This window comes from Moschus berezovskii, chromosome 20 (genome assembly GCF_049115385.1).
Source record: "Moschus berezovskii isolate FMDL1 chromosome 20, NW_MosBer_1.0, whole genome shotgun sequence".
NCBI lineage: Eukaryota > Metazoa > Chordata > Mammalia > Artiodactyla > Moschidae > Moschus > Moschus berezovskii.
Genome location: NC_142479.1, coordinates 50,468,572 through 50,479,121, shown reverse-complemented (window position 1 = coordinate 50,479,121; position 10,550 = coordinate 50,468,572).

The window sequence follows — 10,550 nt, the reverse complement described above, 5'->3', positions numbered from 1 at the left end:
CACTGGGGCAACCTAGCACACGCACGTAGGAGCAACTGGGCAAGCACACAAATTAATGTTCTTTTCTTCCTTGAAAGAAAACGTAGGTGATCAAGCTTTCTTTCATCTCTTTTCTTCACATCACATTCGTGGGGTTTTTCCATCTCCCCCTTATTCTACATTTCCTTGTCCAATTAGGATCTAAACAGAACTTCTACCAAAAGGTGACCTTTCCCCCCTTACTTGGAATTCAAATATCCTTCTAATAATAAGAAAAGGAGAAAGGAAACGAGTCTACTGCATTCCACCCCAGAAAGCAGGCATCTGCATTTATATAACAGTTTTGCTGAGTCAGGTACCGTACAGAGTACGGTAGAGAACTGGGGTTCTAGAGAAATATTCTAGAACACGGGTTCTAGAGAACTGCCATGTAAGAAGAAACCCAGACCAGCAATAGCATAAGAGTTTTGCTGAAAGACCTATGAGAGAGGCGAAGAGGGAAGTTTTTCTTGAGACATTTTTGGGTTGCTGCTGCTAAGTCACTTCTGTCGTGTCCGACTCTGTGTGACCCCATAGACGGAAGCCCACCAGGCTCCCCCGTCCCTGGGATTCTCCAGGCAAGAACCATGGAGGGTTGCCATTGGGTGTCCAAAAATTCATCTCTTCACTCTCTCCTGAAGTACGTTAGTTTTAGATAATTTCAGTGATAGAAACTTAGTTGTGATACTATTACTTACTTATTATTGAATGCTTATTCCCTAGTTCTACAAATCTTAAGTCTTTGATTAATATTATTTAATCCTCTCTTTAAAAAGTGTGCCTGGGGGATTTTCCTGGAAGTCCAGTAGCTAAGGCTCCATGCTCCCAATGGAGGGGTCCTGGGTTCTATCCCTGGTCAGGGAACTAGATCCTACATCCACATGTGGCAACTAAGACCCCCACACAGCCAAATAAATAAATTTTTTCTTATTTAAAAATTGTCACATTGCTAACTTAAAAGCAAAGTTATTTAATACTGACATCAACCTTGGAAGGTGGAATTGCTATTTCCATTTTGCAGAAAAGTCTCAGAAGCTGCAGAGCATGTCCAATGGCATTAAGCAAGAAAGTGTTGGAATCAAGATTTGATGTTATTTCTAACTCTAAAGCCATATTCCTGCCTGCATAAAATGCTGTTATCCCCAATTCCTCATACTGAGCTGAATCTGCTTCCCCATGGAAATGCCACCTATTTCCTTCCTTCTGGCTTCTGTAGCAGCACAGTTCTCTTCTCTAACTTAATTCCTCTTTCATATTGTACTTCTAGTATTGAAATTCAGCCTTCATGTTCCTTAAGATCTCTCCTTTCTAAGCTAAATGTCACAATTTTCTTAAACTGTATATCACAGGACAGCAGTTTCAGATCTAGCGTATTTAGTTTGTTAAATTCTGCCTCTTAGAAGCATATTTCAGGAGAGAGGAACCATCACAGCCCTGGTTCTCTATATCTCTACTGAGTTAAAGGAGTCAAAGGTCACCTTCTCTTTTTAGGTACCAGAGCACTGACTAGTTTATGCTAATCTGCAATCAATTAAGAGCTCTGTTGTTAATCGTCTGTTCTGGAGTTCTGCCAGGGATGGATGTCAAACTCTCAAGCCTCCAAGCTTCTGCATTAACAAAATCTTTTTTTGAAAGTCTTTTGGGATTAAATGGATTTAATTCTTTTCTTTTCCCATAAGAATGATGACATTTCAAACTATTCAGACCTGCAGCACTTCTTTTCTAAGGGTAATGGCAACTCAGTCATAATGATCTTGCTCAAGACAACATTTGAAGTGACACTGCTCCAGCGGGAAATATGCCTGTCACATGAAATGCCCAAAATCACAAGGAATGTGGGGAAAGGAGGAAGTGTGATGTTACAAAAAAGAACAAGGACTCGGTATCAGGCTGAACTGGATACAATTCTGTCTCGATTATTTGCCTGTGGTGTAACTTTGGACAAGCTGCTTAACTTCTCTGAGCATCAGCTTTCATAAAAATATAAAATACGAAAATATTATTTAAGACCTGCTGCTGCTGCTGCTGCTAAGTCACTTCAGTCGTGTCCGACTCTGTGTGACCCCATAGATGGAAGCCCACCAGGCTCCCCCGTCCCTGGGATTCTCCAGGCAAGAACACTGGAGTGGGTTGCCATTTCCTTCTCCAATGTGTGAAAGTGAAAAGTGAAAGTGAAGTCGCTCAGTCGTGTCCGACCCTTAGCGACCCCACGGACTGCAGCCTACCAGGCTCCTCCATCCATGGGAGTACTGGAGTGGCTTGCCATTGCCTTCTCTGATTTAAGACCTAACATGCAGCATTTCTATAGGATTAATAGTAATGTGTAAAGGGAATGGGGATTGGCACATAAGTGGCCCTCAGTACACAGTAGTTATTTTAAGTTCAGTAGATAGCTGCTTTGGAGATATGACTTAGAGCGAAGGAAATATAGGACTTTAAAATTTTTTTCCTCTGCACTATCTGAAATTCTTTTTTTCCACAATTTTTAAAATATATGAAACTTTAAAAATATTAGATACATTCATATTGTTGTGTAACCAGTGCACCATCCATCTCCATAATTTTTTCATCTTGTAAAACTGAAACTATACCCATTAAACAATAACCCCTCATTCCTCCCTTCCTCCAGGCCCTGGTAATCACTATTCTACTATGATTTTGATTACCTTAAGTACTCCTCATATAAATGCAATCGTACAGTATTTATCTTTTTTGACTGGCTTATTTCATTAGACATAATGTTCTCAAAATTCTCCAAGCCAGGCTTCAACAATGTGTGAACCGTGAACTTCCAGATGTTCAAGCTGGTTTTCGAAAAGGCAGAGGAACCAAAGATCAAATTGCCAACATCTGCTGGATCATCGAAAAAAGCAAGAGAGTTCCAGAAAAACATCTATTTCTGCTTTATTGACTATGCCAAAGCCTTCGACTGTGTGGATCACAATAAACTGTGGAAAATTCTGAAAGAGATGGGAATATCAGACCACCTGACCTGCCTCTTGAGAAACCTGTATGCAGGTCAGGAAGCAACAGTCAGAACTGGACATGGAACAACAGACTGGTTCCAAATAGGAAAAAGAGTATGTCAAGGCTGTATATTGTCACCCTGCTTATTTAACTTATATGCAGAGTACATCATGAGAAACGCTGGGCTGGAGGAAGCACAAGCTGGAATCAAGATGGCTGGGAGAAATATCAATAACCTCAGATATGCAGATGACACCACCCTTATGGCAGAAAGTGAAGAACTAAAGAGCCTCTTGATAAAAGTGAAAGAGGAAAGTGAAAAAGTTGGCTTAAAGCTCAACAGTCAGAAAACTAAGATCTTAGCATCTGGTGATCTTAGATCTTAGCATTTCATGGCAAATAGATGAGGAAACAGTGGGAACAGAGGCTGACTTTATTTTTGGGGGCTCCAAAATCACTGCAGATGGTGACTGCAGCCATGAAATTAAAAGACGCTTACTCCTTGGAAGGAAAGTTATGACCAACCTAGATAGCATATTAAAAAGCAGAGACATTACTTTGCCAACAAAGGTCCATCTAGTCAAGGCTATGGTTTTTCCAGTGGTCATGTATGGATGTGAGAGTTGGACTATAAAGAAAGCTGAGCGCTGAAGAATTGATGGTTTTGAACTGTGGTGTTGGAGAAGACTCTTGAGAGTCCCTTGGACTGCAAGGAGATCCAACCAGTCCATCCTAAAGGAGATCAATCCTGGGTATTTATTGGAAGGACTGATGTTGAAGCTGAAACTCCAATACTTTGGCCACCTGATGTGAAGAGCTGACTCATTTGAAGAGACCCTGATGCTGGGAAAGATTGAGGGCAGGAGGAGAAAGGGACGACAGAGGATGAGATAGTTGGATGGCATCATCGACTCAATGGACATGGGTTTGGGTGGACTCTGGGAGTTGGCCTGGCATGCTGCAGTTCATGGGGTCGCAAAGAGTCGGACACGACTGAGCGACTGAACTGGAATGTTCTCAAGGTTCATATGGAAATACGTTGTACCATATGTCAAAATTCCCTTCTTTTTAAGACTGAATAATATCTCATTGTTTGTATATATCAAATTTTGCTTATCCATTTTTCTGTTGTCAGACGCTTGAGTTGCTTCCAGGTTTTATGGTATACCGCTCTCTCTTCCAGACGCTGTTTTCAATTATTTTGGTTACATAGCCGGAAGTGGAATTGCTGGATCATTAGTAATTCCATTTTTAATTTTTTAGGAAATCCACACTATTTTTCCAGCAGCTGCACCAATTTACATTCCCACCAACTGTGCCCAAGTGTTTGAATCTCTCCGCACCTTCATGGTTCCTTGTCTTGGTTTTTGTTTTGCTTTAATAGCAGCCATCCTGATGGTGTGTGAGATTCTTTGTTTCATTTCGACTACTTCTTGAAATTCTATTGTTAAAGATTTTTATTCATTTGGGGTTAACCAGCATTCTCTTTTAAAAGGCAAATATACTTAAGAGCTCTCTCTCTTATCTCCTCTGGTCAGACTGAGTCTCAGTGACTTGCTGGTAGCGGTGGTGGTGGTAGTCACACAGTCGGGTCCAACTCTTTGTGACCCCATGGTAACTGGACTTAACTACCTATACTTCTCAAATCACACACCCAGAGCCCTGATGTGACTGTTTTTTCTTAAGGGATCAATAGAGTGCTGTGACTTGCCTGCATTTCAAGTACAATAAGGAGTCGCCCCATTATCCAGTGTTAGAAATTAATGTTGAAAAAATAAGACAGAGATGGGGCACTGCCTGTTTGTGAAAATTATTTAATGAATTTCTTTAAAAACATTTATTGAGTAATACATGGTGCAGTGATGTCAAGCTCTTATATTTCTTAGAATTTCAAGCTCCAGAAGGCCAAGGTATTTTCCTGTTTGGCTCACTGCTTTATTTTTAAAGCCTGAGACAGTGCCTAGACTATGGAAAGGGCTCAGTGTGTGTTATGAAGGAGTGGATACATTCTACAGATATATTCTATGGTTCTCCAAATATGGCCCACACACTCTGGCAGTGCCTAAGATGGCTTCAGGGAGTCTGCATGGTCAAAACTACTTTCATAATAATATTAAGACAATATTTGGTCTTTTTCATTGTGTTCGTATTTTCACTGATTGTACAAAAGCGGATGAAAACGCTGGCATCTTTGCATGAATCAAGGTGGTGTGGCACCAACTTGTACTATATTTATATTCTTCACTGCTAGAATGCAATAAAACAATTAAGAGTACACTTTCACTTAAGGGTGTCCATGATGAAGCAGTACAAATGATTAATTTTATGAAATCTCACCTATCTTTTTAATGTTCTACGTGATAAATGTGACATGTACATAGAGCAGCTCTGCTAATTACTGAAGTGTATAGCTGTGCAATTGTCTGAGAGGTGTGAATTGAACTAGCTGCTTTTTTTCATTAAATACCTTTTTTTTTTTAAAGAATAACAAAAACTATGGTCATTCAACTTGGGTATTTGGACAAAATGGACCTGCCACTTCAAGGAAAATGACTGAAGGTATTTCTGCCAATGACAAAATCTGAGCTTTCAAGCATAAATTATACTTTTGGAAAATGCGCTGAAGTAGAGCAGAATATGTCACCCACAAATATGGTACATTGGCTTGTGGATTATTTTGAGCTGAAGGCAGTAACACCCAGCAGACTTAGGAAACACTTTTACCTGGTTGGATGGCATTACCGACTCAATAAACATGAGTTTGAGCAAACTCTGGGAGATGGTGAAGGACAAGAAAGCCTGGTGTGCTGCAGTTCATGGGGTTGCAAAGAGTTGGACACGACTTAGCAACTGAGCAATAACATCTACCCAACAGAATTTAGATAGAGGCCTGTATTAAAAAAGAGCTCCTACCAGAGATAACCTTTTTTTTTTTTACCTGAAAGACTTTTTCAGCAAGATTGGATAAACTTCTAATTACCAAACATCGACTCTCTTTCTAGTACTGTGAATTGCCCTCCTTTTTTGAAGCTCCAAGCCCCTATCCTAGTCTTCATCTCAGGATGGCAAAGAAGTCTCCATTGCCTAACTTGCCCTTGGGTCTCATTTTTATGGGTTTCCCCTAAGTACGAAGTTGGTTATTCTCCCATGACTTTGTCTTACTTCAGTTTAATTAGTAGACCAAGAAAAGAACATAGTAACAAAGGGAAAACTTTTCTGCCCTACAGGAAAATGCTGTATCCACCAGTGAGCTTGATGGTTTCACAAGATTGATGAGATTACTGATTATTTGAATAAATGTGATTTTTAAAATGCTGAATAATGAAATGCATCAATATTTGGAAGATCTGGGAGACTTCCCTGGTGGTTCAGTGGTTACGACTTTGAGCTTCAAATGCAAGGGGTGTGGGTTCGATCCCTGGTTGGGGAACTAAGATCTCACATGCCTCCTGGCGTGGCCAAGAAAAATAAAAAATATTTGGAAGATCTGCATAACTCAGGAATATTTTCCAAATGGTTTCAGATTTCCCATTGCAACTAACTTTTAAGGAACTACCATTTGTTGAGTTTTGCTAGTAACAAATAAGAGTATTCAGAAGCCCTGCTTGGGGGCAGCACTGAGCAGCTCTAAAGCTGGCCAGGCAGCTCTGGCTATTAACATGCACCCTGCCAGAGCATCTTGCCTTGTCTCTGCCCCTGATTGAGAATTAAGCTCTCCCCAGTGTTATGATGGAAGAAGTAAGGAAGACCCGCCTTCTGAATGCAGAGCCCTGTCAAGACTGAATGGAATTCCTGCTGTGTCTTTTTCACCTATTTCAAAGGGGACATTAGCAGCATACACTTTCCCAGAACACTTCTCTAGAGCTCTGGGCAACGTCAAGAGCCCCCAACCAGCCAGAGCCGAGAGATGATCCTGAGGAAGGTTAAGAAAATCTATTTTCCCACTGTTGGTGGACCCGCCAGTACCATCTTTGAAGTTGGAAAAAGCCAGTCGGACACGACTGAGCGACTGAACTAACTAACTAGAGAGAAGAAAAGATCTGTCCTTTTACTGAAAACTTCGGCGTGAAGTTCTTTTCCAAATCTGTTTATGATTTTCTACTGTGAATCCACAGAGACTAGAGGCATCACTGTCCTTTTCTCTTTCCACCACAAAAGAGGGTTGAGTCCAGAGCAAGTTTCTGTTCTCTCTGAAATTCCATATTTCTCTTCCTTGGCACCTATGCCCCATGCCAAGGTTTGTTTGTATGTTTTTAACTTGTACAATGAATCCCAAGCATATAAGATGGTTAAAAGAGTTGTTCAGGGACTTCCCCTGGTGGTCCAGTGGTTAAGATTTTGTGCTTCCAATGCAGAGGGCATTGGTTCAATCCCTGGTTGGGGAATTTAGATCCCACTTGCTCTGGGGCATGGCCAAAAAAAAAATAAAGAGCTGTTCAGGAATGGGGAGCATAGAGGCTCATATGCCCTCACCCACTGCCCTCCTTCTTAGAAATCAGCCATCTTACTCTCCATCAGTGGTGTCTTCCACATCAAGACTGACCACATGGTACCATATGGGATTGTCCCACTACAATTCCAGCCTGATGCTTTCTAGCCTTAACCAGACTATGGTCAACTTCCCTCTTGTCTCAACCAAAAGCAAAATGGAAGTAGGGTGGGGGGCAAGATCCATTAAGAGTGTCTGGAGGCTGGGCACTCCCTGCATCCTTCAAGTTTGGAAGGGAGCTGAAAAACATCTCTAGCTGGCCCTGATAAATGAGATACTTTCACTTGGAAAATTTGATCCCTCAATTTCAAAAAAGTGATCCCAAATGAAATGGTTGAACAATCTGAGAAGTAACTTCTTGCAAGTTAGTAAGCAAACTGCCCCATCCCAACCGGGGCCTACACTCAGTTCTGTATCCAGAACATTCCTCAGAAGAGCTCCATGACTTTCTGGCTGCCCTCCCTCTGAGGAGGAGAACCCTGGCATCCCACCCCGTACAGGTGCTCATCCTTACCGGGCAGCTTTCTGCAGGTTGCCATCACCCTGGAACCTTTCCTGTAGCTCTTCCACCATTAGCAACATCTGGGAAACAGTAACTTTCTTTTCAGCACAGAACCATTGGGAACACCACGGCATCTTACACAAATTGGAGGTAAGAGGCATAGCTGGGTCCAAGACTTGGCAGCAGGACTTCCCTTCAGATTATTCCAGAAAAAGTTATGAATTTCTCCAAAGTCCTTCATCTCTCCATTGTGGGAAGCAGCCTGGTGTCCAGTGTGAACTCTGTACTTACCAACCCTGGAGACTCCCCTGCTGTCAACAGTCCCCCATGCATACCCCACCTGCTCCCGTGTAACAACTCAGAGAGTGAGTAATAAGACATTTTTGGATTAAAATAAAATTAAAATTAAAAAAGTATCCACAATTATCAGACGTATTAAAGATACGTCTCCCTTTTCTAGCTGTGTTATCTGCATAAGACCAGATTTTCTGGATTTCCTTGTCCAAACAACAGTACAACGAACAAATGGAGAAGCACATGGAAATTTGCAAAACTGTAATATAATGCCACTCTGAGGGTCTTTCCAGGTGTCTCAGTGGTAAAGAATCCGCTTGCCGATGCAAACGCCACAGGTGACATGGGTTCCAGTCAAGGGCCAGGAAGATTCCCTGGAGGAGGAAATGGCAACCCCTTCTACTAACCTTTCTGGGAGAATCCCATGTACAGAGGAGCCTGGAGGGCTACAGTCCAGGGGGTTTCAGAGTCAGACATGACTGAAGTGACTGAGCACCCATTCAGTAATTTTTTTTTTAAGTGTAGTTATAGTTCATGAAATATATTATGTCCACATGTATTGGTTTATTATTAGCTCTGTGAAATTCACTCAGTCCTGTCCGACTCTTTTCAACCCCATGGACTATATAGTCCATGGAAATCTCCAGGCCAGAATACTGGGTAGCCTTTCCCTTCTCCAGAGGATCTTCCCAACACAGTGATTGAATCCAGGTCTCCTTCATTGCAGGCGGATTCTTTACCAGGGAAACCCCATTATTAGCTTTGTGTGCTGTGCTTATTCGCTCAGTCGTGCCTGACTCTTTGCGACCCCATGGACTATAGCCCACCAGGCTCCTCTATCCATGGGGATTCTCCAGGCCAGAATACTGTAGTGGGTTGCCATGCCCTCCTCTAAGGTATCTTCCCAACCAGGGATCGAACCCAGGTCTCCTGCATTGCAGGCAGATTCTTCACCATTTGAGCCACTAGGGAAGTCCATTTTAGCTTTAGGTGAATTAATAAATGCTTTTAAATTTCCAATCCAGTGAACATCCCACTAAACAAAAGCTCTTTGGGAGTCCATAATCATTTGTAAGAATGTAAAGGGATCCTGTGGAGAAGGCAATGGCAAGCCACTCCAGTACTATTGCCTAGAAAATCCCATGGATGGAGGAGCCTGGTAGGCTGCAGTCCTTGGGGTCGCTAAGGGTCGGACACGACTGAGCGACTTCACTTTCACTTTTCACTTTCACACATTGGAGAAGGAAATGGCAACCCACTCCAGTGTTCTTGCCTGGAGAATCCCAGGGACGGGGGAGCCTGGTGGGCTTCCGTCTGTGGGGTCACACAGAGTCGGACACGACTGAAGTGACTCAGCAACAGCAACAGCAAAAGGGATCCTGAGACAAAAACATTTGACAAAAGTTGCTTTAAGTGCACCTTACGTTCTGAGCTATCTCCACCTTATAGAAGAGGAACTAAGACAAAGATTTAAGACCAGTTTAGGGCCACATGGTCACTGCAGTGCTGGGTATTGTGGTCAGATCTTCTAACTCCAGAGCTTGTATTTGTGACTGTAACTTTCCCCTTGAAATTAACCTTTGCTAAGACATTCCAACTTGATGAAAGTGAAAGAGGAGAGTGAAAAGTTTGGCTTGAAGCTCAACATTCAGAAAACAAAGATCATGGCATCTGGTCCCATCACCTCATGGGAAATAGATGGGGAAACAGTGGAAACAGTGTCAGACTTTATTTTTTTGGGCTCCAAAATCACTGCGGATGCTGATTGCCTCCATGAAATTAAAAGACGCTTACTGCTTGGAAGGAAAGTTATGACCAACCTAGATAGTATATTAAAAAGCAGAGACATTACTTTGCCAACAAAGGTCTGTCTAGTCAAGGCTATGGTTTTTCCCGTGGTCATGTATGGATGTGAGAGTTGGACTGTGAAGAACGTTGATCACCGAAAAATTGATGGTTTTGAACTGTGGTGTTGGAGAAGACTCTTGAGAGTCCCTTGTACCGCAAGGAGATCCAACCAGTCCATTCTAAAGATCAGTCCTGGGTGTTCATTGGAAGGACTGATGCTAAAGTTGAAACTCCAATACTTTGGCCACCTCATGGGAAGAGTTGACTCACTGGAAAAGACTGATGCGGGGAGGGATTGGGGGCGGGAGGAGAAGGGGACGACAGAGAATGAGATGGGTGGATGGCATCACCGACTCAATGGACATGAGTTTGAGTGAACTCCGGGAGTTGGTGATGGACAGGGAGGCCTGGCGTGCTGTGATTCATGGGGTC